The sequence below is a fragment of the Aquarana catesbeiana genome, linkage group LG01 (genome assembly GCF_042186555.1).
Source record: "Aquarana catesbeiana isolate 2022-GZ linkage group LG01, ASM4218655v1, whole genome shotgun sequence".
Taxonomy (NCBI): domain Eukaryota; kingdom Metazoa; phylum Chordata; class Amphibia; order Anura; family Ranidae; genus Aquarana; species Aquarana catesbeiana.
The window spans coordinates 79,845,159-79,872,731 of NC_133324.1; the positions used below are offsets into that span (position 1 = coordinate 79,845,159).

Sequence of the window (27,573 nt, forward strand, 5' to 3'; positions counted from 1 at the left end):
CTACAGTACAGTTGCAATCATCAATTCAGAAAAGGTGTGAACCTTTTTCTCTAGCAGAGTCCCAACAGCCATTGTTCATCAATCTTCAAAACCAAGTCCTGGCGACATCATGTCTTGCACCATGACAACGTTTTCATTCAAATACAGTACCTGTACTGTCCTGGCTCAGCATTCTACTGTAATGGTTCACATTGCTGTACAGTAAAGTACAGTACTGTATCTTGTCTTTCTGCCCAGATTTGTAGGTACTGTACTGCTTTTAGTAGTGAACCCGAAATGATTTCCCAGGACATACTGTACTGTAAGTAGACGAAGGCGGGAAAGGCATCTTGCCAGACATACAGTAGCATGAAACAGATCCAGTCATGGCTGCTGACGTGGGATATACAGTACAGTGCAAGCATCTCTAAGAGGTTGCAATGTGAACAGAGCGGGGGGAGGGGAGCGGTAATTTAAGCTTGCTGAGCCAGAGCTGTGAGCCACACAAATCAACAGCACATCCATGTCCTCCGCTGCCTATACTGTAGTGTTGCCAAACAGCCCTTTCCATGCTGTTTGCATTAAGGGTAAAAAGGTTTTAGATTATTATTATTATTATTACAGTTTAAAGATACTGTACCTGTACTTTAGAGTATTTGTGTTTTTTTTATTTACTGTATGTTTAATGTGTACGGTAATTTGGTGTAAGGTTTTCCACCTGACAACGGGTTCAGTACAGTACTCTGCCACTCGAAAGGTTTGCTTGTGCCCCAAGGTCTGGCTCATGACATACAGTACTGTACTGTACAGTGTACAGTACTGTAAGCTGAAGGTTAGCCCATTTCAACTACAGTAGTAAGGTTGGCAAAGTGAATAAATATTACATTTTATATACTGTATAAATAAACATGGTCTCTCATACTGTTCATAAACTATTTTTATTTAACGGAGTCCAGCAAAAATAAACAGTACAGTACAGTAATCACATATTGGTTGCTGCACCATTCCTCTCAATCACCACCGGCAAGACCTTCTTTATGTGGTCAATTGTGTCACAGCAGATTTTAATGGTCAGAATGTCTCCCCAAAACTTAAGAATCCCATCAATTAGCTCCACCTTGTTTTTCGGTTTGTGTACCCTTTTGAGGTACCCCTTCAGATGTGCCCACACCATCTCAATGGGGTTCATATCCGGTGATCTGTAAACACAGTGAACATACAGTAAGTACACAAGCAAAAAGGTTCAAATTGCAATCTTTGTACAGTGTCAAAAGTGGAAAATGACTGGCATGGTTGTTGTTAATAATTACTGTAAGTGTTAAACGTGTCTTTGGACTCTTACAGTACAGTACTGTGTTTTGGGGATTGTTTACTACTGTATATACTGTACAGTAAGCACATAACATGTACAGGTACTGTACTGTACAGTACTGTACTGTACAGTATGTTTAGCACTGTTAATGCACTTTGCAACCTACTGTACTGTAACCGTTGGATGTCTATCCCTTGCTACACAGTACTGTACTGTACAGTATGTTTTGTATGTAATTCTCATCTAAAAATATTTGTACAGTAATAAATATTGGTTAAAAAACAAAAGTGGCAAATGAAACACAGAGACCAAATGTTCAAAATATCAAAACAAATGGACAAAAATTAATTAGAAATCATTGTAAAAAAAATGACAACAGTAAAGAATAAAAAATAAATAAAAATTATTACTCTGGGGGTGTCCGCAACCAGTTTACCCCATTACTGGCCATAAATGGTGCAGCACAGGAATGTTTCGGATCATTGTCCATTATCACACGGCATCCATCTGGGTATACTTGCTTTAGGTATGGAACCAGCGCATTGGTGACTATATGCTCTTTGAAAAATGCGGTGTCCATAATACCTGTGATGACAGAAGACGCACGACATTAAAGCAATTGAATAAAAAGATTGAGGGAGTTGTAATCAGGTTGTGGCAGCTGTACAGTACTGTACCTTCAAATAGCACCAATGGTCCAGGTCCAAACTTTGAGATGCCACCCCACACATGGATTTTAACGGGATGTTTTGGCTGTGGCTTAGTAGACAGGTGTCCTTTTTTGCAGAATGCCATTGTATTGAATCTCACAAGCGAAATTGTGGATTCATCAGTGAAAAGCATATGATGGAAATTTTCGCCTGTTTCCAACCAGAGCTTGGCGTGAGCCACCCGTTTCTGCTTGTTGATTTCTCTCGTCATTGGTGAAAACCTACGGTAACAATGTACAGTACAGTAAACACAGAGGATTGTCATACTGTACAGTATTATTTAAAAGCGCATTTAAAAATCACACATCATACAGTAAGTGGGGTAAATGGGGTAACGGATTATACATTAGTTATAATAAATTTTAAAATATTCATACTTAGCTCGTTGCCACTGCCAACCTAAAGCCCGACGGACTTTGAGAACAAGTCCTTTACACACGCTAATCCCATGCTCAGACAGCAGCAACCTCTGTACTTGTGCAGCAGTCCGTTCATCATCCTCACGCATTAATGCGTCAATATGCACAGACAGAACTCTGCAGAAAAAAGAGGGATGGTCAGTCTGGTTTTCTTGAATTCATGTTTTTGTTAAAAAAGAAAAAAGGAAAGCTCAGCCACAGTGCCCCCATTCAGTACAGTAACGTCCTGTGAGCCACCCCTTCAGTAACTACTGTACAGTATGAGACCAATGAAGTCTCTAAAACCAGTGCTTCTACAGTGTTTTGAATCAGCTGCTACAGTAGCATTGCACATGTCTCATAAATCATGCATTTATTTTTTTGAAGGGCTTTGATTGCTTTAACATATAATAATTTTTCTGGAGGTTATACAGTACTTACAGAATTTTTCACGTGAATGCACATTGTCCCTTTTTTTGCAATATTGGATTGCACGAATATCACTTTATTGTTGTTGATTTATAGCACAATAATATTTTTTATTATTTAGATTTATATTTTCATAGTGCAGCGTATTATACTGTGTATTTTAAAAACATTCAGCTGTGCCTGTCAGTGCGCTATGAATTCTGGTACTTGTGGTTCTAAATAAATTATCGTACAGATTGGTACAGTACTTACTTATCCAGATGTTTGATGGCACGTTTTCTTGGATGTGCATTGCCACTGGCGTGATATTGCACGACTCTTAGAGATGCTTGTATATCCCACGTCAGCAGCCATGACTGGATCTGTTTCATGCTATGCCCAGCAAGACGCCTCTCCCGCATTCGTCTACTTATGTCCTGGGAAATCATTTTGGATTCACTACTAAAAGCAGTACAGTACCTACAAATCTGGGCAGATAGACAAGATACAGTACTGTACTTTACTGTACAGCAATGTGAACCATTACAGTAGAATGCTGAGCCAGGACAGTACAGGTACTGTATTTGAATGAAAACGTTGTCATGGTGCCAGACATGATGTCGCCAGGACTTGGTTTTGAAGATTGATGAACAATGGCTGTTGGGACTCTGCTAGAGAAAAAGGTTCACACCTTTTCTGAATTGATGATTGCACCTCCCAGACACCGGTCTCCCAACACGCCATTATTCATTTAAAAGTCAGAAGTGTACTGTACAGTGTATTGGGATGCAAGTTGCGAATTTCTACGGGAAAATAGATACAGTTATGGGGCGGAGATGTATCGTGCCTTCAGCTGTTGATCGGCCTGTCTTGGGTAGACAATTTCCAGTCAAACGCAACAGGAAGGTGGCAGAGAAAAACAAGGAAAATGTAAATCCGGTTCCTCAGCCCAAGAAACCGAGACGAGAGAAAAAGAAGAATTCTGTTATTGCTACAGTTGTGGGTGAGTTACTGAACAGTTCATATAGTAATACTGTTGCTGAGTGAAAATGCATGTACAGTACTGTACAGGTACTGTACTGCAATCTACAGTACCTGTAATTGGACTTACTATAGAGATACAGTACTGTACATTAGTATTCTGCTACTGTATATTTTGTAGTCTGATGCAGTATAACCTGTACTTTGTTTCTCCCTTCATACAGTAATTGGTGTGGTTTTTTGTATGTAGATCTGAGGGGGACATGCAAGGAAAATAAAAAAACAGCACTTTAGCTTGCACATGATTGGATGATAAAAGACTGCAGAGCTTCCCCTCATTTCAGATCTACTGTACCCCTCAGATCCACAGCGACTGCACTTCCAAGTGCACTTTCTGTGGAATTTTAAGTGCACTTTGCACTTGTAGTGCAAAGTGGATTTGCCTTTTGTACATAACGTGTCCTCTAAAATCTAATGTTTTTAGAATGTTGTACAGTAATTGTGGTTTGTGAGAAATAGAAACATACAGTTTTAGAAATGAAGAAAGCATTATTACTACTGTACTAAAGACATTATTACAACTAAAGAACTGACCGCAATACTGTATTTATAATCAACAGTTTCAGAAGAGGGACTGGCTCTCGCAGAACGGCTGAGGAAGGGAGAGGAGCTAACATTTTGCCCAACACCTAAATTCCATGGACTCCATGCTGCACCTGAAATCTATGCACTGTTGGCTCCATCAGAAGCGCTTGCACGTAATGTAACCCCTGCACAGCCAGCAACACTTGAATTGGATGACCTGCCTGGGCTTTCTGCAGCATCTGCATCCATAGTGCCTGTGCGCACTGTAACCCCAGCACAGCCAGCAACACCTGAAGTTGACAAACTCCCTGCATCTGAAGTAAAAAGGGTTCATGGACTTCAAAAGAGAAAGCATTTTTTGAAGCAGGCAGTTGACAGACAGCATAATAGTGAACCCCTTATGCATCTCAAGCGGCTGGAACGCCAGGTGCGCTTACTGCGTAAAACACTAGTGGGAGCAGTGGAGTACATACTGCAGATTCACACTGGACATGAAGAACTTAAGTCTGGACAGGAAGAACTCAAGGCTGGGCAAGAGAGGCTGGAGCAGGAGTTTGCGAACACTTGGTTGCACAGAATTAGCCAGATGAATTTGCAAGGGGATTACATGGCACCACAAGAGATGGGTGGCGATTCACAGATTCCTCTTTCTCCTACCTCTGACACCACCAATGTATGACAAAGTTACTGCTGTGGCACCCTTGGATTCTATGACGACCCCAGTCAGAAGCAATCCAAATCCAGTGTCCTTCACATCTGTCACACCCATGGATTCTATGACCACCCCAGTCAGAAGCAATCCAAGCCCAGTGTCCTTCACTTCTGCCACACCCTTGGATTCTATGACCACCCCAGTCAGAAGCAATCCAAGCCCAGTGTCCTTCACATCTGTCACACCCATGGATTCTATGACCACCCCAGTCAGAAGCAATCCAAGCCCAGTGTCCTTCACATCTGTCACACCCATGGATTCTATGACCACCCCAGTCAGAAGCAATCCAAGCCCAGTGTCCTTCACTTCTGCCACACCCTTGGATTCTATGACCACCCCAGTCAGAAGCAATCCAAGCCCAGTGTCCTTCACTTCTGCCACACCCTTGAATTCTATGACCACCCCAGTCAGAAGCAATCCAAGCCTAGTGTCCTTGACATACCCAACGACAAGCGCTAAAGGCAGCAGGGTGTCGTCGGTGTCAAGGATGAAAAAGACCATGTCTCCATTACCAGACTGTGCCCTCCCAGTCATAACTGAAGAGGATACAGCCCTTATAGTCCTGCATTCGGTCAACAAACCAGGCAATATGGCCCGGCTTGTTTTTAAACATTTAATATCATGGGAGCAATACCAGCAGTGGACCAAGAGGGTTAATTTTGATGGTGATAATCGCAAACCAGGAATCCCCGCAAATCTGAAAGCAACCATTCTTGACTTTGTCCACAAAAGATTCCATGGGGACAATGTGCAAGCTTGTAGGGACAAAGTTAACGAATTCCTCAGGATGTCACGAGAATGCCCTTGGTCAAAGTTGTAATAAAGACACTAAAGTTACAGTGTTAAATTATATCATGTACAGTAGTTACAGTAATGTGCTTTAGACACTGCAGAAACTGTACTGTACCATTTTGCTGTGCTGTTGATTGGTTTTGTGGGTGGGAGGAGGGACACCTTTCAGTGCTAGACAACCTTGTGTCCTACAAATAGTAACAGACTGCCTAAGGCTGAAACTTTTTATCTTTTTTCTCACAGCTCTGGCTTAGCAAGCTTAAATTACCGCTCCCCTCCCCCCCGCTTTGTTCACATTGCAACCTTGAGAGCCGAGGAAGAGAATGAGCGCCATGGGCGGTGCCTACTGTACTGTACTGTATGTCTATGGTACTTTTAATTTAGTCTTTCTAACATACAGTACAGTACATTATGTACAGTATCTATTCCTGGCACTGCTTAGACGGCAGAACCTCCTGGCAGGAGCAAAAAATAACTACTGTTATTAAACAATTTGTACAGTTTATTTTTGCTGGACTCCATTAAATAAAAATAGTTTATGAACAGTATGAGAGACCATGTTTATTTATACAGTATATAAAATGTAATATTTATTCACTTTGCCAACCTTACTACTGTAGTTGAAATTGGCTAACCTTCAGCTTATAGTACTGTACACTGTACAGTACTGTACAGTATGTCATGAGCCAGACCTTGGGGCACAAGCAAACCTTTTGAGTGGCAGAGTACTGTAGAGAGTAGAGATGCTTGTACAGTATATCCCACGTCAGCAGCCATGACTGGATCTGTTTCATGCTATGCCCGGCAAGACGCCTCTCCCGCCTTCGTCTGCTTACAGTATGTCCTGGGAAATCATTTTGGATTCACTACTAAAAGCAGTACAGCACCTACAAATCTGGGCAGATAGACAAGATACAGTACTGTACTGTACAGCAATGTGAACCATTACAGTAGAATGCTGAGCCAGGGCAGTACAGGTACTGTATTTGAATGGAAACGTTGTCATGGTGCCAGACATGATGTCGCCAGGACTTGGTTTTGAAGATTGATGAACAATGGCTGTTGGGACTCTGCTAGAGAAAAAGGTTCACACTTTTTCTGAATTGATGATTGCAACTGTACTGTAGTGTACTGTACAGTACTGTACAGTATGTGCACCTCCCAGACATCGGTCTCCCAACACGCCATGATTCTTTTAAAAGCCAGAAGGTTTCCGATTGACAGTAGATTCAAACTCTTGCTTACTGTACTGTATCTGCCAGTTGTACTGTACTGCACATCACGTGTACTGTACAGTGTATTGGAATGCAAGTTGCAAATTTCTACGGGAAAATAGATACAGTTATGGGGCGGAGATGTATCGTGCCTTCAGCTGTTGATCGGCCTGTCTTGGGCAACTTCCAGTTAAACGCAACAGGAAGGTGTCACAGAAAAACAAAGGAAAATGTAGTTAAAATTGGCTAACCTTCTGCTACTGTAGTACTGTACTGTACTGTACAAGGTCTGTGCCCCCAGACCTTGGGGCACAAGCAAACCTTTCGAGTGGCAGAGTACTGTACTGAACCCATTGTCAGGTGGAAAACCTTACACCAAATTACCGTACACATTAAACATACAGTAAATAAAAAAAACACAAATACTCTAAAGTACAGGTACAGTATCTTTAAAATGTAATAATAATAATAATCTAAAACCTTTTTACCCTTAATGCAAACAACATGAACTGTTACAGATAAAGCTTTCCACAAGCTGTAAATTTTTATACTGTACAGTAATTGGTGAATGGAAACATCTCCACTGCTCCCTGTGGAGAGCATGCGGGGGATCTGAGAAACGCATTACGAGTCTGGAGTGAAGCAGTGTACTGTATACTGTACAGTACTATACTGTACTGTACTGTCCAGTACTGCAGATTAAGGTGGATTTGTATAACAAAACGGAGTATGGAGGTCCAGTAAAAGCCCTGTCAGATTTGTTCTATGCCTGTGACGAAGAAAAAAAAAGCATCCAAGAGGCACTGGGACGTACAGTACTGTACTCTTAGTTTATACAGTAAAAGGTTTTGAGAAGAAAAAAAAAAACATTCAGTTTTCTCGCTGGCTTAGGCTGCTTTTACAAGACAGTGATAACTTCCAGTGGGTGCCCATAAGGTTACCAGAAAAATAATATGTACAGTACCAATAGGAGTGCCAGACCAATGATAAGAGTCCGAATTGATTAATTGGCTTGCATTAAAGACATTCAACACGTTTGAGAGACCTGAAGACCCCCCCAACTTCATCAGGGCATAAGGAAGTTACAGTACTTGCTGGACCAAGAGAGTTACTGTACAGTACTAGCCACCAACTTGGTGAACAGCGGTAAAGATCTTTTTGGGATGTTTTTTTTTTTTTTGCATACAGTACAGTATATATACAGTATATTTATTTCATTTTCATTTCATTTTCAAACAATGGAAAATCACTCCCGATTCTGCTACAGGTGAGCACAGAAACAGTGTTTAGTACTGAATACTGTAGCAAATACAGTATTGTACAGGGTAACTGCCCCTTCCACCACAAAGACCATGAACACGTCACTGCATGGCAGAACTACAAAGACCATACGGTAATTTATAGTGTTGCCGAATGGCGTCCCACGCCGGCTGAAGGGTGCATGAGCGCGGAGCGGTACACATGTACTGTACAGTAAACGGGCTGGGCAGCAGTTGTGTAAGAGCACGGAGCAGACACACTTTAATTGGTCCGTGCAGAGTCCCCCCCCCCGGCCAGGGTGCAATGTGTGCTGTACCGTGCCCACTGACTTTTTACCCTTAATGCAAACAGCATGGAAAGGGCTGTTTGGCAACACTACAGGCAGCGGTGGACAAAAAAAAAAGTACATACAGTACAGTACAGTAGGAGTACAGGTACTCTACTATACAGTACAGTAGGGGAACAATCCTGTACAGTACGTCATTTCCCCAGGCCGGGATCATGGGGGTTCTGTGCTGTAATACAGCCCATGCTGAAATGCTTGGTGCATGTACAGTACTGTATGAAAGGACCCTGAAACTGCATTGAGATATTTGATAAGATACTGTACAGTAAAAACATCTGTGCAGACATGATTTGCATACAATTGCATTTACAATACTCTATTTAATAAGCATATATTATTAGACATTTAAAACATACAGTAACACATATCAAATACTGTACATACAGTACTGTACTCGAATATACTCTATTAAAAAAAGACAATTAAAAAAAAATTTAACTGGGGAATCGAACTCTGGACACTGGGCATTAAAGGCTGACATGCAGCCGCTGGTCCACCTTCACATGACCTTCTTTTGCCACAGTAGTAGTGTGATGACCCATGAGATGCATCATCATGAGACAAAAAAGATTGGCCATGGCTGGGATCGAACCGGGGTCTCAGAGAGAGACTGAACAAAAGCTGACATGCGCACAAAGGTTTTTGTCCAGCGCCACCCCGCGGTTACGTGTAGCAACAACAGTTTGAGAATGTATTAATTAACAGCGCGAGACCCATCGCGGATGGTCTCGGGGCAGCGAGCGCGAGAAGCACAGCCTCGCAGCGGTGATTTCCAGCGCAATCCCATCGCGCTGGAAACACAATGTCGGCGGCACCTACTGTATGTCCTCCCAGGCTTTCACCTTGCGGATGTGGTCTCCATGCAGTGGATGTGCCACATCCCACAATTCTGGATGGGCCTGTACCGCATTGATTAATGCAACCTGAGAGACTGCACTAGCACTAGCCATCTTGGTGCCAATATCACCACAGTCACACGGCTGTGCAAAGGACTCTTGGGTAATCTAATGTCCAGACAGGAAATTCCTGTTTTTACAGAGATTACAGTGTCCAATCATCTCTTTTTAACCAAAAAACGCCGGAGTTAAAAAACGCGAAAAAACGCCGCGGTCGCGTTTTTGCGCGTTTTTCCGCGTTTCGCGTTTTTACAGCTCTAGCGCCGCTCCTCGGAACGCACTGGTCCTGGGTTTTTTTTACAGCTTAAAAACGCCTAGGCTATTTGCAGCTCAAAAACGTCTAGGTGGGCATGAATCCATAGACTAACATAGACAGGCGTTTTTAAGCTGTAAAAAACGCTAAAAAATGCGGCTGTAAAAACGTCCATGTGCATGAGGACTCACAGTGATCAGTCACTCTGAAGCCGGCTCTGTGTTTTCTGTCTCTGTGAATGGACAAGAGAGATACATTGTATCTTTCTCTGTCGTTGCAGAAATAGAAAAAAAAGTGTACGTAGAAAAGTGCCAGGGTTAGTATTTAGGCCAAGGTCAGCGCCAATGGTCGAAGGTCAGTATTTTTTGGATAGCATTTTTTTTTAAATTAGTGTCAGTTAGTGTCAGTGTGTTTTAGGTAGGATAAAAAAAAAAGCAAATTATTTTTTAAACTATTGTTTCTGGGCTAACATACCCATATGTGGTATCGCTGCGATCGCCAGGAGCAGGTTCATTTATTTTGGTTTTTTTTGGTGGCAGGTTATGGCAGTAGCAAGAAATATGTATGCTTTTGTGATTAAAAATGTAAAAAAAACCCCAAAAAAACAAAAAAACAAAAAACAAAAACAGATTGATCAAAAAAAAAAAAAAAAGAAAAATGTAAATTGTATTTAATGCCCCGTACACAGGGTCGGAATTACTGACAAAAAAAGTCCGATGGGAGATTTTCAGCGTATATTTCGACCGTGTGTATGCCCCATCTGACTTTTTATGTCACAAATTCAGACGGACTTAGATAGAGAACATGTTCTATATTTTTCCGACGGAACAAATTCCTATCGGGAAAACCGCTCATCTGTATGCTGTTCCGACGTACCAAAAATGACGCATGCTCTGAAGCAAGTACGAGACATCGTACGTGTTGTACGTTCTTGACAGTCAGAATTTGGTGTGACCGTGTGTATGCAAGACAGCTTGAGCGAAATTCCGTCGGAATTCCGTCAGAAAAACCTTCAGAGTTTATTCCGACGGCAAAACCGTGTGTACAGGGCATAAGCAGTACCTTGACAAAAATTTAACTTTTTATCTTCAATTCCTTCTGAAAAATAGTAACTTCCTGTGGCTAGGCACTCTGGTGCTTGAGCATGATAAAGGCATATCTGCAGTGTGAGATCATCTAAGACACTGTCCCTCTGACTGAAAGAATCATGTGATCTTCAGTGAAGTTTGGTGATGTCATTACTGTGCTGCTCATTGTACTTGCTGGAAAGCATAATGTACCCAAGGATTTGCAGTGCAAACATCTGTCTGCTTCTGCTTCATTCATTCTATGGATCTGATTTCTAAACAGCTTCTTGACTATTTCTCCACCGGTCATCAGATCCTCAATCATCATGAAGGTAGCTGTGACATAAGGAAGCAAAGCCTTGTGTCTACCAAGATGGCCACCAGCACCGGATACACGTGGCAAGGCACAGCAAGTCAGTAATGGGGAAAAAGAACAACTGCAGGAAGCCTACCTTCAACACTGGTGACAAGTCCTTTACTCTCAACCTACCTTTTTGTGGGCACAACTTCAAGTTGAAAAAAGACACAAGTCCATCCAGTTCCACCAAAAAAAAAAAATCATACAATCCCATAGACACAATCCTTCACCCACAGTTGATCCAGAGGAAGGCGAAAAACCCCAGCAAAGCATGATCCAATTTGCTTCAGCAGGGGGAAGAAATCCTTCCTGATCCCCCGAGAGGCAATCGGATTTTCCCTGGATCAATCTTGCCTATAAATGTTAGTACCCAGTTATATTATGTACATTTAGGAAAGAATCCAGACTTTTTTAACCATTTAAGGCCCGAGCCTCTTTTTGAGATTTGGTGTTTACAAGTTGTAAAAACAGCTTTGTTTGCTAGAAAATTACTTAGAACCCCCAAACATTATATATATTTTTTCTGACACCCTAGAGAATAAAATGGCGGTCGTTGCAATACTTACTGTCACACCGTATTTGCGCAGCGGTCTTACAAGCGCAGTTTTTTTGGAAAAAATACACTTTTTTTAATTAAAAAATAAGACAACAATAAAGTTAGCCAAATTTAGTTTATATTGTGAAAGATAATGCTACGGTGAGTAAATTGATACCCAACATGTCAGGCCTCAAAATTGCGCCCGCTCGTGGAATGGCGGCAAACTTTTACCCTTAAAAATCTCCATAGGCGATGTCTAAAAAATTATACAGGATGCATTTGTTAAGTTACAGAGGAGGTGTAGGGCTAGAATTATTGCTCTCGCTCTAATGATCACGGCAATACCTCACTTGTGTGGTTTAATGCCGTTTTCATATGCGAGGGCTACTCACATATGCGTTCGCTTCTGCATGCGAGCTCGGCGGGATGGGGAGCGTTTCAAAATATTTTCTTTTTCTTATTTATTTTACCTTTCATTTTTTATTTTTACACTGTCATTTGAAAAAAATATATAAAAATGTCCCTTTAAGAGCTATGGGCGGAAGTGACGTTTTGACGTTGCTTCCACTCTGCAATGATATGGAGACGGATGGGGGCCATCTTCCCCTCACTCGTCTCCATACCAAGCCAGCAAGAGGACCTGATCGCCTCCGTCCCTACCGATGGATCTGGTAAGAGGCAGAAGGCACCAGAGCTCGGCGGGAGGGGCGGCCCTCTCCCACCACAGATAAAAGTGGCCTTGCAGCGAATCTGCCTCAGAGACCACTTTTATCTGAAAGCGGACCGCCCGCTGAAGAAGAGGATACTGGAGTTATGGCAGCTAGCTGCTGCCATAACAATGATAATCCTCTTTAAGGTAGCGACGTAAAACAATGGCGGGAGGTTCATAAGTGGTTAAAGCAATCTACTGAGCTGGCCAGAACCATCTCTGGAGGGAGTCCATTCCACATTTTCACAGCTCTTACTGTGAAGAAACCTTTCCGTATTTGGAGATGAAATCTTTTTTCCTCTAGATGTAAAGAGTGCCCCCTTTTCCTCTGTGATGACCTTAAAGTGAATAACCCAACACCAAGTTCACTATAGTTCACTATATGGACCACTTATGTATTTGTACATGTTGATCACATCCCCCCTTAATCTCCTCTTCTCGAGAGAATAAATTCAGTTCCTCTAATCTTTCCTCATAGCTGAGCTCCTCCATGCCTCTTATCAGTTTGGTTGCCCTTCTCTGCACTTTCTCCAGTTCCCGGATATCCTTTTTGAGAACTGGTGCCCAAAACTGAACTGCATATTCCAGATGAGGTCTTACTAATGATTTGTACAGGGGCAAAATGATATCTCTCTCTGGATCCATACCTCTCTTAATACAAGAATTGACTTTGCTCGCTTTGGAAAGCGCAGCTTGGCATTGCATGTGATTATAAAGCTTATGATTTAACAGAACACCCAAATCCTCTCAACTATGGATTCCCCCAGTTGTACTCCCCCTAGTATGTATGATGTATGCATATTCTTAGCCCCCAAGTGTATAACTTTATGAACATTAAACCTTATTTGCCACTTAGTTGCCCAATTAGACAGTGCATTGAGGTCAGCTTGTAAGTTGGAGACATCTTGTAAAGACGTTATTCCACGGCATAGCTTGGTGTCATCTGCAAAGACACATTACTCTATTATATTATATTCTTTTCTATTCTATTCTATTCTATTATATTCTTTTTTATTCTAGTCCTTTATTTTCTATTCTATTCTTTTTTATTCTATTCCTTTATTTTCTATTCTATATTATACTCTTCGGAAATTTGAAATCGATTTGAAAACTGTTCAAAATCGAATGTCATCCAAAATGTTGATTCATTATTTTGGATTAGTTTAAATTCCTTATTATTGTAATTTAGAAATTCAGATACACCTGAATTTCCAATAACTTAAAAATGTATCCAAATTTCAATTCAGAATTAAATGAACCACACATGTCTAGCCCTGTTCAAGCAAAGCTTAAAGCGGACCTCCACCCATTTACAGTACCTGACCGCGAGATTGTGTTTCCAGCGCGATACCACAGGGTATCGCGCAGGGCGACAGGGTACTGTGCATGTCACGCTGGCTCACTCATCGGGAGAGGAAAACGTTGTTTTCCGTCCGCGATGAGTGACAGGCAGTGCTGACAGCTGTCTGGTATGAATCCTGAGACGGGAACACCGCACCAAATTTTACATGAAAAAAACGGCGTGGGTTCCCCCCCCAGGATCATACCAGGCCCTTAGGTCTGGCATGGATTGTAAGGGGAACCCCCTACGCCGAAAAATCGGCGTGGGGATCCCCCCCAAATCCATACCAGACCCTTATCCGAGCATGCAGCCCGGCCGGCCAGGAAAGGGGGTGAGGACGAGCGAGCGCCCCCCCCCCCTCCTGAGCCGTACCAGGCCGCATGCCCTCAACATGGGGGGGTGGGTGCCTTGGGGGAGGGGGCGCCCTGCGGGGCCCCCCCCACCCAAAAGCACCTTGTCCCCATGTTGATGAGGACAAGGGCCTCTTCCCGACAACCCTGGTCGTTGGTTGTCGGGGTCTGCGGGTGGGGGGCTTATCGGAATCCGGGAGCCCCCTTTAATAAGGGGGCCCCCAGATCCCGGCCCCCCACCCTGTGTAAATGAGTATGGGGTACATGGTACCCCTACCCATTCACCTAGGGAAAAGTGTCAATATAAAAAAAACACAGTACACAGGTTTTAAGAGTAATTTATTAGACAGCGGCGGCGAGACAGCGGCAGCGAGACAGCGGCGGCGAGACAGCGGCAGCAGACCGGGCCCCTCGCTGGCAATAGAGCTGGAAGAAGATAGCGGCGGGGCCCGGAAGAAGAGGCCGAACACCGGGAGAAGTTGGAAGGAGACCCCCCGAAGTCGGAAGAAGATCCCGGAGCTGACTAATAAATTACTCTTAAAACCTGTGTACTGTGTTTTTTTTATATTGACACTTTTCCCTAGGTGAATGGGTAGAGGTACCATGTACCCCATACTCATTCACACAGGGTGGGGGGCCGGGATCTGGGGGCCCCCTTATTAAAGGGGGCTCCCGGATTCCGATAAGCCCCCCGCCCGCAGACCCCGACAACCAACGGCCAGGGTTGTCGGGAAGAGGCCCTTGTCCTCATCAACATGGGGACAAGGTGCTTTGGGGTGGGGGGGGCCCCGCAGGACACCCCCCTCCCCCAAGGCACCCACCCCCCCATGTTGAGGGCATGCGGCCTGGTATGGCTCAGGGGGGGGGGCGCTCGCTCGTCCCCACCTCCTTTCCTGGCCGGCCGGGCTGCATGCTCGGATAAGGGTCTGGTATGGATTTGGGGGGGACCCCCACGCCGATTTTTCGGCGTAGGGGGTTCCCCTTACAATCCATACCAGACCTAAGGGCCTGGTATGATCCTGGGGGGGGGAACCCACGCCGTTTTTTTCATTTAAAATTTGGCGCGGTGTTCCCGCCTCAGGATTCATACCAGACAGCTGTCAGCACTGCCTGTCACTCATCGCAGAAGGAAAACAAAGTTTTCCTCTCCCGATGAGTGAGCCATCTCGGCGCTGGCTCCTGCGACGGGGCTCGCAGGTGTCGAATCTCGCCGAGAAATGCGGCGAGATTGACACAATATCGCGGTCACCTACTGTAAAAGTCAGCCGCCATAAAAAGTGTAAGGCCCTGTACACACGACCGGTTTTGCCATCGGAATAAACTCTGAAGATTTTTACGACGGAGTTCTGATGGAATTCCGCTCAAGCTGTCTTGCATACACACGGTCACACCAAATGCCGACCGTCCAGAACACGGTGACGTACAACAAGTACGACGGGACTAGAAAACGGAAGTTCAATAACCAGTAGCCAATAACTTCTGTCTCATACTTGGTTCAGAGCATGCGTTGCTTTTGGTGCGTCAGAACAGCATACAGACGAGCGGTTTTTCCGATAGTAATTTGTTCCGTCGGAAAAATATACAACATGTTCTATAGAACATGTCCGTCTGAATTTTCTACAGAAAAAGTCCGATGAGGCATACACACGGTCGGAATATACAATGAAATGCTCCCATCGGACTAATTCTGTCGGAAATTCCGCTCATGTGTACGCGGCATAAGGCTCTCCCCCCTCCCCCCCTCGCTGGCAGAACACAATATCGCAGTGGGAGGAATTCCCCCATCAACACAGTCAGTGTTAAATCTATGGGCTGCTTCAGACCCCGCCATCTACACCTCCCCTGAATGAGACCCAAACATTTTTGCTAATTAGGCAAAGTAACAAAAATACAGTTCAACCTTTTCTAATCCTATAAGTATTGATCCAGTAATAAAGTTGCCTTCCACAAGAAAAAACACACCCTCTCTCATGAAAAGTAATCACATTTACTCACTGGATCAATTACATTACTTTTTTAAAACAGCAGTAAGCATTTCTTGTAAAAATGACGTGCAATCCATTTCCCATCCTGCTGATGAAAATGCCAAAGAAATCTGCAATCTGCACTGCAATGTATTTAATTGTACTGAGAATACTTATGTGTGGTTATGTACTCTACTAGACAGTAGATCTACACACTACAGGAAAACCTACAGGGGGTGAAGACAAGGCCAGCCACATGCAAAAAAACAACAATAACCGTTCTTTATTACAAAGTGCCAGAGTTGTTTCATGCTGAATTACTGCACAGGTCTATAAGAAATACACAAAGGACTTCCAGATTCAATGTAAAAAACACAATAAATACATTCAAAAGCCAACACGAAGAGCAGGAACCATTCATAATAGCCACAGCAGGTGTTCAGACCCTGGAAATCAAGCACATGTACTGTAGATCTCACCAAGTCTCCAAAGCATATAAGAAACTCAGGTTTAGTAACCCTCTAAAATGGGTATTCTCTATGTGTACGTACATCATAAAGATCAACTTAAAACAAATCTTTTTTTTTTTTTATCTAAGTCTATAATCAAATTAAAGCGGAGTTCCACCCAGAAATGGAACTTCCCGGTCTTAGTCCGTAGGGTTCAATATTGAGTTGGCCCACTCTTTGCAGCTATAACAGCTTCAACTCTTCTGGGAAGGCTGTCCACAAGGTTTAGGAGTGTGTCTATGGGAATGTTTGACCATTCTTCCAGAAGCGCATTTGTGAGGTCAGGCACGGATGTTGAGAAGGCCTGGCTCGCAGTCTCAGCTCAAATTCATCCCAAAGATGTTCTATCAAGTTGAGGTCAGGACTCTGTGCAGGCTAGTCAACTTCCTCCACCCCAAACGCGCTCATCTATGCCTTTATGGACCTTGCTTTGCACTGGTGCGCAGTCATGTTGGAACAGGAAGGGGCCATCCCCAAACTGTTCCCACAAAGTTGGGAGCATGAAATTGTCCAAAATGTCTTGGTATGCTGATGCCTTAAGAGTTCTCTTCACTGGAACTAAGGGGCCAAGCCCAACCCCTGAAAAACAACCCCACACCTAATCTCCCCTCCACCAAATGATTTGGACAAGTGCACAAAGCAAGGTGAAATCAATGGGGCAGCGCCGCCAAACCATTGCACATTGCACTTTGCAGAAGAATTTGGTCAATATAGTCTGGTTACAAATGTCAATCACTAATTTTTTGTATAATTTTTTGTATATATTTATGTTGTAATTTATGCAATATACACCCAGTAGGGTGAGAAATTGGGGCACTACTGCATGTAGTATAGAACCGTGGGGGGCACAATGATTGTGTAAGTTTGGAACCCAACAGAGTGGTGTGTTTTAAGCTGAGAAGCGCATTCAACATATATACATATTTTTTATGGTCTGAGCACTGACAGGCTGACCCCCCACCCCTTCAATCTCTGCAGCAATGCTGGCAGCACTCATACGTCTATTTCCCAAAGACAACCTCTGGATATGACACTGAGCACGTGCACTCAACTTCTTTGGTCGACCATAGCGAGGCCTGTTCTGTTAAACCGCTGTATGGTCTTGGCCACCGTGCTGCAGCTCAGTTTCAGGGTCTTGGCAATCTTCTTATAGCCTAGGCCATCTTTATGTAGAGGAACAATTCTTTTTTTCTGATCCTCAGAGTTCTTTGCCATGAGGTGCCATGTTGAACTTCCAGTGACCAGTATGAGAGAATGAGAGCGATAACACTGAATTTAACACACCTGCTCCCCAGTCACACCTGAGATCTAACGAGTCACACCGGGGAGGGAAAATGGCTAATTGGGCCCAATTTGGACATTTTCACTTAGAGGTGTACTCACTTTTGTTGCCAGCGGTTTAGACATTAATGGCTGTGTGTTGGGTTATTTTGTGAGGACAGCAAATTTACACTGTTATACAAGCTGTACACTCACTACTTTACATTGTAGCAAAGTGTCATTTCTTCAGAGCTGTCACATGAAAAGATATAATAAAATATTTACAAAAATGTGAGGGGTGTATCCACTTTTGTGAGATACTATATATATTATACAAATATATAAAAAATATAAAAATGTCTTTGGTATTAGCACCTAGCAACCCCCTAAGCAGCAACAATTAAACTGGGAGAGGGATAAGCAGCCCAAGGAGCCAATCAGGTGTGCTGTAGTGTTTATGTGCTAACAAGAAACATGCTGATAGGAGGGGAAAGCAGAGTGACAGAGATGATCTCATCAATATGTTACTTCTTCTTTCACTGTCCAGTCACAGGCTAAGAAAAGAACAGGATCTGTAAGTGTATCTGTAAGTGTAAGTGTCAAGCAGCAGAATAGAATCAGGTCTCCTGTCCTGCCAGATGGGGATGTGCTGTGCAAAAGCATGCATAATACATAGAAAATGTGTGTCATGCTTGTGGTACCATTCTTTGTCACCCCAAAAGCGGCAAACAGACACGTGTTCTTGCGCATGTCAAAACAAACTTGCAGCTAAAAAAAACACTCAAAGCTCAACATCCAAAAAGATACATGAGCTACTTTGGCACACTGGTCATGTTTAGGGCAGTCTATTGAAATGAATGGGCTGCACTATGCATATAGCACAAAAACACCTGAAAATACATGGAAAAACGAAACACTAGGTGTGAACTCTAGCCTAAATCTCAGGAGAGGATTGACTGAAATACACAACTTTTGGAAGGTAAAATAGCTTCCTTGCAGCATATGTATTTCTTCTGTGTATTTAGTTTTAATCCATTCACTCTTGTGAAGTGAACAGCTTTGGTATTGTTGGAGAGTCCAACAGGTATTGTAAGAAATGAATAGAAGGTCCAATTAACACCTAAATAAAAGAGGAATTTATAACACGTGGGCGAAGTTGCACAAAATAATTTGTAAAGTTCAAAGTCAAACTTCTTAATCTCAGACTTAATGTTCTGGAAGGAATTAATTTGACTTAAGCATTGTATCTGATTTCCCACATTGCAGCAAAAATACTTCTGATCAGTTGTATAATGCTACTGATGTTCTTCAAAGGATTCTTAGATTTGGCCTCCTTCAAGGCAAATCCCTTATTGTTTAATTACATTATCGCCGTAAGTCTTAAAACTTTAAACTTTTTTAGCAACTTCTGATTTTTGGAAATTAGATCACTGAAGTGTCTTTATTATGAAACCATGGGGAAGGTGACATAGGGTACAGAACTGGTAAAACATGAAGATACAAACTCACACGCACTAAGGGCTTAGTTGTCCAATTTTAAAGGCTGCATTAAAGCCTAACTTCAGGTTTCATTTCATTTTTTAAATAGTTTGCTTTGACCAAATGATTTCCTTCACTAATACTGTACATGCACCCGCTGTCAGTGATGTGCAAACTGTATGTAGCATCAGCTATATACAGTATACAGCACTGTGTTCCAGCAGCGGTACAAGGACTTCCAATCCCGTTCCTGGAACAAAATCATTTGTATCTTATGGATGAAAACAAGTCTTCTTCTGAAAGGGCTCAGATCGTGACATCATCCACCTATCCCATCAGAGAAAGCCTTGCATTCATTCATAAGACCAGCTTGGTCTAAACAAAGTATTTAAAGCTAAAGGAAACCTGGAGTTAGGCTTTAAACCTCTGCCCGCAGTTAGAGTTGGGTGAACGGTTACGGTCGAGCAAAAGTTCGGCCTGAACATCAGCTGTTCACCCATTCGGCAAGCACCCACCGAACGCCCTGTAATGCACTGCGTGCTGCACAGTGCATTCTGAGCCCTGATTGGGCAAAGTTTGCCCAATCAGGTCACAGTAAATTAATTGCTGGTTGTTAAGGAGCGAGGCCGGGAAGCCAGAAGCGGCGTCCTTAACAACTGATGAGTCATCAGCTGTCAATGCGATTTGTTTTAGTTGATGGCAAATCTTTTTTTGTTTTTTTTTCGGGCCCAGCGGTGTGGCGGTGTTGTGATTGACAATGGATCTACATCAGAGGACACTGGTTTATTTTTTAATAAAGTGATTGTCAAAAACTCTGTGTTTTTATTACTCCCCCCCTTCCTGGCCTGCCAGGCTGCGTGCTTGGATAAGGTTCTGGTATGGAATTTGGGGGGGACCCCACACTTATTTTTTTTTACAATTTAGACATGGGGCTCCCCCTTAAAATCCATACCAGATCAGAAGGGCCTGGTATGAACTGGGGGGAACCCCATGCCTTTGCTTTTTTTTACTTTTTAATTGTCAGCAATGGCTATGTATTGCCGGCAATCTAAATGTCATTTCATGCATTTTTTTTTTTTTAGAGATTTCATTTTTGCTGCAGCATGTTCTATACATGCAACAGATGCACCACTTTACATGCAGACTAAGGGGACCCCCCAGGTACTATATTTAAAGTAGTTTTTCATTTTTATTGTTGCACATTAAGCATCATTAAAATCACTGCTCCTGTAAATATTATCTTTAAAAAAAAACATTTTTGCCTTGATACATGTCCCCCGGTCAGTGCCCAGATCCTCATACACTTTTTATGGCCAAATACACGCATATAAGCCTTCAAAATGGAGACTTTTTATTTTTAAAGTTCGGGTCCCATAGACTTTAATAGGATGCGCCATTCGGGTCAGAACTTTTTCTCTGCTCTGGAGTTCTGGTGCGGACTGAACAGGTGGGTGTTTGGCCCATCTCTACCCACAGTTGATGGAGAAATTTTATATTTCTTTATTAACTGCTTGCAGACCACATAACTTTGTTATATGAAGGCAGAGTAGCTCTCCTTCCGGGTAGAAGGTGAGCGCACATGCCATCGGTCCCGTGGCTGTGCTGTGATTAGTTTGAAATTGATGTTCTTTTTTTCCCACGAATAGAGCTTTCTTTTGGTGGTATTTGATCACCTCTGCGTTTTTTTTTTTTTTTTGCTCTATAAACAAAAAAAGACCGACAATTTTGAAAAAAAAAAAACAATATTTTTTACTTACTGCTATGAAACATACCCAATAACAAATTTAAAAAAATAAATGTCTTCATAAAATTTAGGCCAATATGTATTCTGCTACATATTTTTGGTATAAAAACTCTCAATAAGCGTATATTGATTGGTTTGCGCAAAAGTTATAGCGTTTACAAACTGGGATATTTTTATGGCATTTTTATTTTTTACATTTTTTTAATAGTAATAACGTTGATAAGTGATTTTTAATGGGACTGCGACATTGCGGTGGACAAATCAGACACCTAACTGACACTTTTGACACTTTTTTGGGAACAAGTGACATTATTACAGTGATCAGTGCTAAAAATCTGCTAAGAATCAGTGCTATGCACTGTCACTGTACTAATGACACTGGCAGAGAAGGGGTTAACACCTGGGGCGATCAAGGGGTTAAATGTGTCCCTTTGTCTTTTAACACAACATTAATAAATTAATTTGGACTTTTATTCTTTGGTCTTGGGCTCCTTCCATATGTGCATCTTTTCCTGGTAACCTGCCGGAGTACCCACAATAGGGTAGACTTGCCTGTTGTGAGCAGCCTAACCTAAGCCAATGGGAATGTCAAATGTTTCTTGCCCTCTCACTACCTTGTTTAAACTCATATCAAAGTCCCAGCGCCTCTTGGGTGCTTCTTTTTTTTCATCGATGTGACTATCACCTACAGCATGCTACAGGGCACATGTCACGCATTAAAATTGCGTCTGCCTGTGGAATGGCGGTAAGCTATGGTGTTTTAAAATTCTCCACAGGCAACGCTTTAAACGCCTTTACAGTTTACCAGTTTAGAGTTTCACAGGAGGTCTGGTGCTAGAATGATTGCTCTCACTCTAGCATTTGCGACAATACATCACATGGGTGGTGTGATCACCGCTTACATATGCGTGCGGGAGTAAACATGGTGGGACAGGGGCGCTTTAACATTGTTTATTTATTTATTTTACACACATTTTTTTTTGTACTAACTTTATTGCTATCACAAGGGATGAACAACATCCCTTGTGACAGCACGGGCCGTGACAGGTCCTCTTTATGGAGAGACCCCAAATCTCTCCTCTTGCCCCCCATGCAGCCGATCAGACAGCGACTGACCTGATCGGCTGCTTCCTTGGCCAGGTAAACAAGGGGGCGGAACTGGAAGTGACAAACTACTTGTTGCTCCCAGTTTCCAGGGGTACAGGGAGAGGGGAACATCGTCAGTTCCTCCCTGTGTTCAGGGTAGCCATCACCACCGCCCACATCGCTCCCAGCCTCCGCGATAGGACTGGAGCGCCCAGGAAGAGGCAGCAGTCGAAGGGGGGTGGGACCCACAGGAGTGATCCAGTGGCTAATTAGCCACTCAGATCACTTCTGCCTTATTCAGAATCGGCAGCTGAAAAGATCAGTACTTGGATGATACCTGTAGGTGCAGGCATCATCCCAGTATAACCACTGCAACCCAAGGACGTACCGGTAAGCACCATGGGAAGGAAGAGGTTAAAGGGTCAGTTCATTTTTAGCAAAAATTGCCTATGCAGGTAATGGGTGCCTGTAGATAAAAACAAACTGTGCAGCTCTGACTAAAGTTGGATAATGCTCTTGCTATAAGTGTAAGCCATCAACATATCTCCCAAACCCTGAATGAAAACTCCCAGAGAGGCATCATCTTATCCAGCCTTGTTGCTAAGACATTGCTAAGACACGTCCAGCTGTCACTGCTCACACCCATCATCACAGGAGCAAGCTCTTAAACACCTTGCACATGTGGTCTACTATCTCCTCTGTCACAGCATCACTGAGCTCAGAGATACTGCAACGTGGTGTAGAGAGCGCATTCAAGGGGATTTGAATCAGCTGGGGAGTGTCTTAGCAATGTTCTACAAAACAGGCAGGAGGGGATTATGACATCTCTGGGAGCTTTTTGCCCGAGCTACAGGCCTACACTTATAGCAAGAGCATTATTTAATTTTGTTCAAAGCTGCACAGTCATAGGCAGCTTTTGGTAAAGACGAACTAAACCCTTTACCAGCTGTACATACCAGCACTGGAGAATTCTACAGGAAATTAATTCTGGCATCCAATAAATAATTGGTATTGTCCATGAAAAATGTACTTTCAAATTTTACCTTGCGTGCGAATTTGCTAATCTTAAACACAAGATCCCTTTGCTTGATTTAATATTCCAAAAACCTTGATACAAAAAAAAAAAATCAATCGAGCTCCTTTGGATTTCCGAGGGAAAAGTTGTAGGATAATTAGCGTTTGCTCTGCAGAGAAAATCGTTGCGCATACAGTATACCTTGATCAACTGGCATCCCAAAGGTGCATAAACCTACTTCCACAGGCTCCTCAAAAAAAAAAATCCAATTTCCTGGTGGGAGATTAGGACAAGTTGATTTGCACATTGGTAAAATTAATAACACTTTATCTGACTCTACATGTTGCCCTGAATAAAACATATTTCCACTTCTTTCCTCAGTCTGCTGCTATTATAGATCATCTACCTGAGAAGCTTGTGTGGAAAATGTAATGAGGTTAAGAAGACTTTGTTATAATAATCCATCTGTGGACATCTTGGGTAGATCTTAAAGGAGTAAATTCTCAAGGTTTTTCGCCTTAATGCATTCTATGCATTAAGGTAAAAAACCTTCTGTGCTGCAGCTGCCCCCAAGAACCCCCCTTTTACTTACCTGAACCCAATCATTCCAGCGATGAGCATGAGCACAGCAGCTCCAACCGATGTCCTCATTGGATAGATTGATAGCAGCAGGAGCCATTGGTTCCCAATGCTGTCAATTAAATCTAGTGACATGGGAACCGGGGGCAGGGCCAAGTCCTGCTGTCTGTGTCAATGGTCAGGAGGACTCGGGAGCGCGCCTTCACGGGTGCTCCCATAGAAAGCGGCTCTCCGAGGGGGCACCCGATGAATAGGAGGAGCCAGGAGCGCCGCCAGGGGACCCCAGAAAAGGAGGATCGGGGCCGCTCTGTGCAATATCAGGTAAGTATGACATGTTTGTTATTTTAAAAAAAAGAACCTTTACAATCACGTTAAAGTGTGATCAAAGGACTGCTTTGTAGTAAAGAAATTAGTTCAGTCCAAAGGGCTTCATTGAAGATTTAGTAGATGGATATAAGGTATAGCTTACACATTTTTAAAAACATAGGCATGCACACAGGTTGGGCCAGGTGTGAATTGGCACACCCAAATAATCACTGGTGCAGATTCTCCCTGTTTAAACCCCTGATATTTCACCAAAGCCCCCTAACGGGGCTTCTAAAAAGTAAAAAAACAAACAAAACAAATTGTAAAAAATAACAAAAGATAAAATAATAAAAAGAAAAACGAAGGAGACCATCCATTGCTCTACTGACACTGTCAGTATATGCTGTATACACATGCACACACATATGTGTTTGAGATTTGAGGTTCACACCCTAATGCAATAGGCTGTGCACACCTATGTTTAAAGATACCTTGAATAAGTTAAAAAGATCAAGTTAATGTGGAACTTTGATTAAAAAATTAAAGAACTGTGGACAAGTAGGATTTTTAATGCAGAAGAGACACAACAAGTGTCTTCTGCAGTAAACTTCCCTCACCTGTCTGTCTGTGCTGTGTGCATGTGAAGCTCAGTATAGAAACTCGGCAATGCAAGGGAGTGACATCATCTTGGGTCGGCCAATTAAAATAGCCAGGGATCGATACCCGGAAGCAGCCAGGCTGAAGTTGTCAGCGGGGAGCTCTAGGGGATCACAGCGCTGGAAAATAGGTGAGTATAGTTCCGCTTAACTGTAAATAATTCTATATAATAAAAAATGTAATTCACAAAGCTAGCACACCAGGATAAGGTTCCTTATTTTTTTTAAAAGTGAAGTTATTTTCAGTGACAGACCAATGAGTTTTGAAAACTACATTTACACGGTTAAAATAAAGATCCTCATTTGTTTGGTAAAGCTAGAGCCTTAAAAACATGCCTCTATTCATAAATACACATTTGCACAGCAAAAAAAATGTGTTTTGGGGGGCATGGTTTGGTCCTGATGCGAGATGGCCACCTAACATCTGAGCTCCGTCTACCCCAGGTACAGCTAACACCATAATGGAGGCTTTCAGCAGTGGAAGATGAACAGAACACACCGCAGTGCTTCTGCCACAAGGTCCCGATCACCCAGGGAACAATTAGCACAACTCAGCGGCACTATCCCGGAGCTATTCCGCTCCCAACTGCAGAGGGAAACCATGCCTGGTTCCCAGGCCACCTCCCGGAGGTCACGACCCCCCGAGCAGAAGCCTGCGCTTGCCACAGGACAGCAGCTCCGCTCCCCTTAATATCAGGGAGACCTGAGCCCTTAACCTGAATCATCTGCATGAGATCGCTGCAGACATTAAAAACACATTGTCTGCTGCCATATCAGACTTGCGGGAGGACATCCAGGCAATACACTGCAGAGTAGAAGAGGTGGAGAAGACAACAGCCCGCCATGATGCCTCTCTATGTCAGGTACAACAAGTAACTGAATCACATTCCATGCACCTGAGGGAACTTCATCGTCAACTAGAAGATTTAGACAACCGTGGCAGATGCCACAATGTGAGGGTGAGAGGATTGCCAGAAACTATTGAGCCTAATAGGCTCACTTAAACCCCACTGGCCCTAGTCAATGATATCCTAGAAAGGTCCCATGATGCTCCAATTGAAATTGAGCGCCTACACAGATCCCTCAGACCTCGTGGCAGGGACACTGACCCTCCGCGGGATGTTGTCTGCTGCCTGGTTAGCTTGCCCCAAAAAGAAGAGATCCTGAGAAAGGCACACAATAGAGGTTGCATAATGTCACATGGAGCAGTAGTAAAAATTTACCAAGGCCTCTCAAAATGCAACATAGAAAATAATTAAGACCCCTCTTAGATCTCTTATGCTCCAGATCAATTGTTTACAGATGGAAGTTTCCTTTCTGCCTCTCGGTAAAAAATCAAGGCCGCACAGCTTCTTTAAGAGTTCCAGAGGATTTGGAACACTTTTGCAATGTTCTGAAGATCCCAAAGTTAGATCTACCTGATTTGTACAGCGACTTTCGCCTTCCAACGACAAGAAATGCCACCTCAATGGAAGATATCCATGAGGCAGGCCAGCGAGGCCCAGGATGCCGCTGCTCACTCTCACAACAATACCCTCCACCAGCTGCCCATGGCACGCCAAGAAATTATAGCCCAACAGCCTCCGAAGAGCCCAGCTATCTGACTAAAGAGAACAACTTCTAAATATGGATCGATTGCAATGGATCAAGGTTGGTACAGCACTATCAGTACCAGCCCCTTCATTGCACGATGCTGTTTGGCCCATTTTCCTACCCATGTTTCCCATCGCCTGCAATATCCTAAAGACTTCCTCTATACCTCATTATCATCTGACCCTATCCCATTCCCCCTGAGAGAAACAAGCGTAACATCCTCCAATTATAATCAACAAGCTTGACTCTCAGTCCCAGAAACTTTTTGCCACTGTCGTTAGCACAAGATCACCATGGAGGCTCTCTCCTTACTGAGCAATGCCACAATTGTGGATCCAACTATAAGCGGCCACCCCATTCATTGAACAATGAACTGAGCGCTTGAAACCCCTCAACATTAGCATCCAATAGCTCTCACACCAAACACGATGCTCAGAACTTCGAAAATACATGGAAACAAGAATCCCCCACATCACAGAACGCAAAGAGAACAATGATTTATGAAGCACAGAAATCTACAATGGAAATCTACCCACCTGCCCATTACCTTCCCCACGTCTCATGTTTTCCTCCCATCCCCCCATCCAGACCCATCTTTTCCTATCTTTGCCCTTCGCCCACCCATTACTATGCCATCATTCATTATATCAAGATCTGGGAAAACCCTGTTCCTGTCTAGTAAGTATACCAAGTGTTTTGCAGAAAGACATTGTATATGAACCCACTCCCTGCATGAAGATATAACAATACCCGCTAGCAATCCGCCAGCCATTACCCTACCAAATGCCTTGATCCATTGTTTGTTTATTTGCTTGATTGATTGCTTGTTTGTTTGACTCATCAATCCCAACATATAACGTGCCTGAAAGGGGAGATTCCGAGGGGGGAATGTTAATAAGTCACTGACCGACACTTACTAGCACCTCCCATTTGGCCCTGATTACCCCAATATACCAATGACCTTTGCTCCCACTCATCCATAAAAAAATCTTGCATTAAGCTGCCCCTCCAAATCATACCGAAGGTCTACAACATGACTCCTCCTCAAAGTGTTAATGGGCCTTTGGGACTTTCTTGCACCCCCTTGGAATTCTCTCCGAGCACCCATATAACTGTTGAACTGTTATTCTTGAACTGTTATTATTGTTCTGTTCTGTGTTACTGGTTACTGG

General features: G+C 43.1%; 1 protein-coding gene across 1 annotated transcript in view; it reads right to left on the bottom strand.

Moving 5' to 3' along the window:
- Positions 1-27,573, bottom strand: part of ADAMTS12 (ADAM metallopeptidase with thrombospondin type 1 motif 12) — an 808,982-nt gene that overhangs the window by 343,743 nt on the left and 437,666 nt on the right. The window lies entirely within an intron of this gene.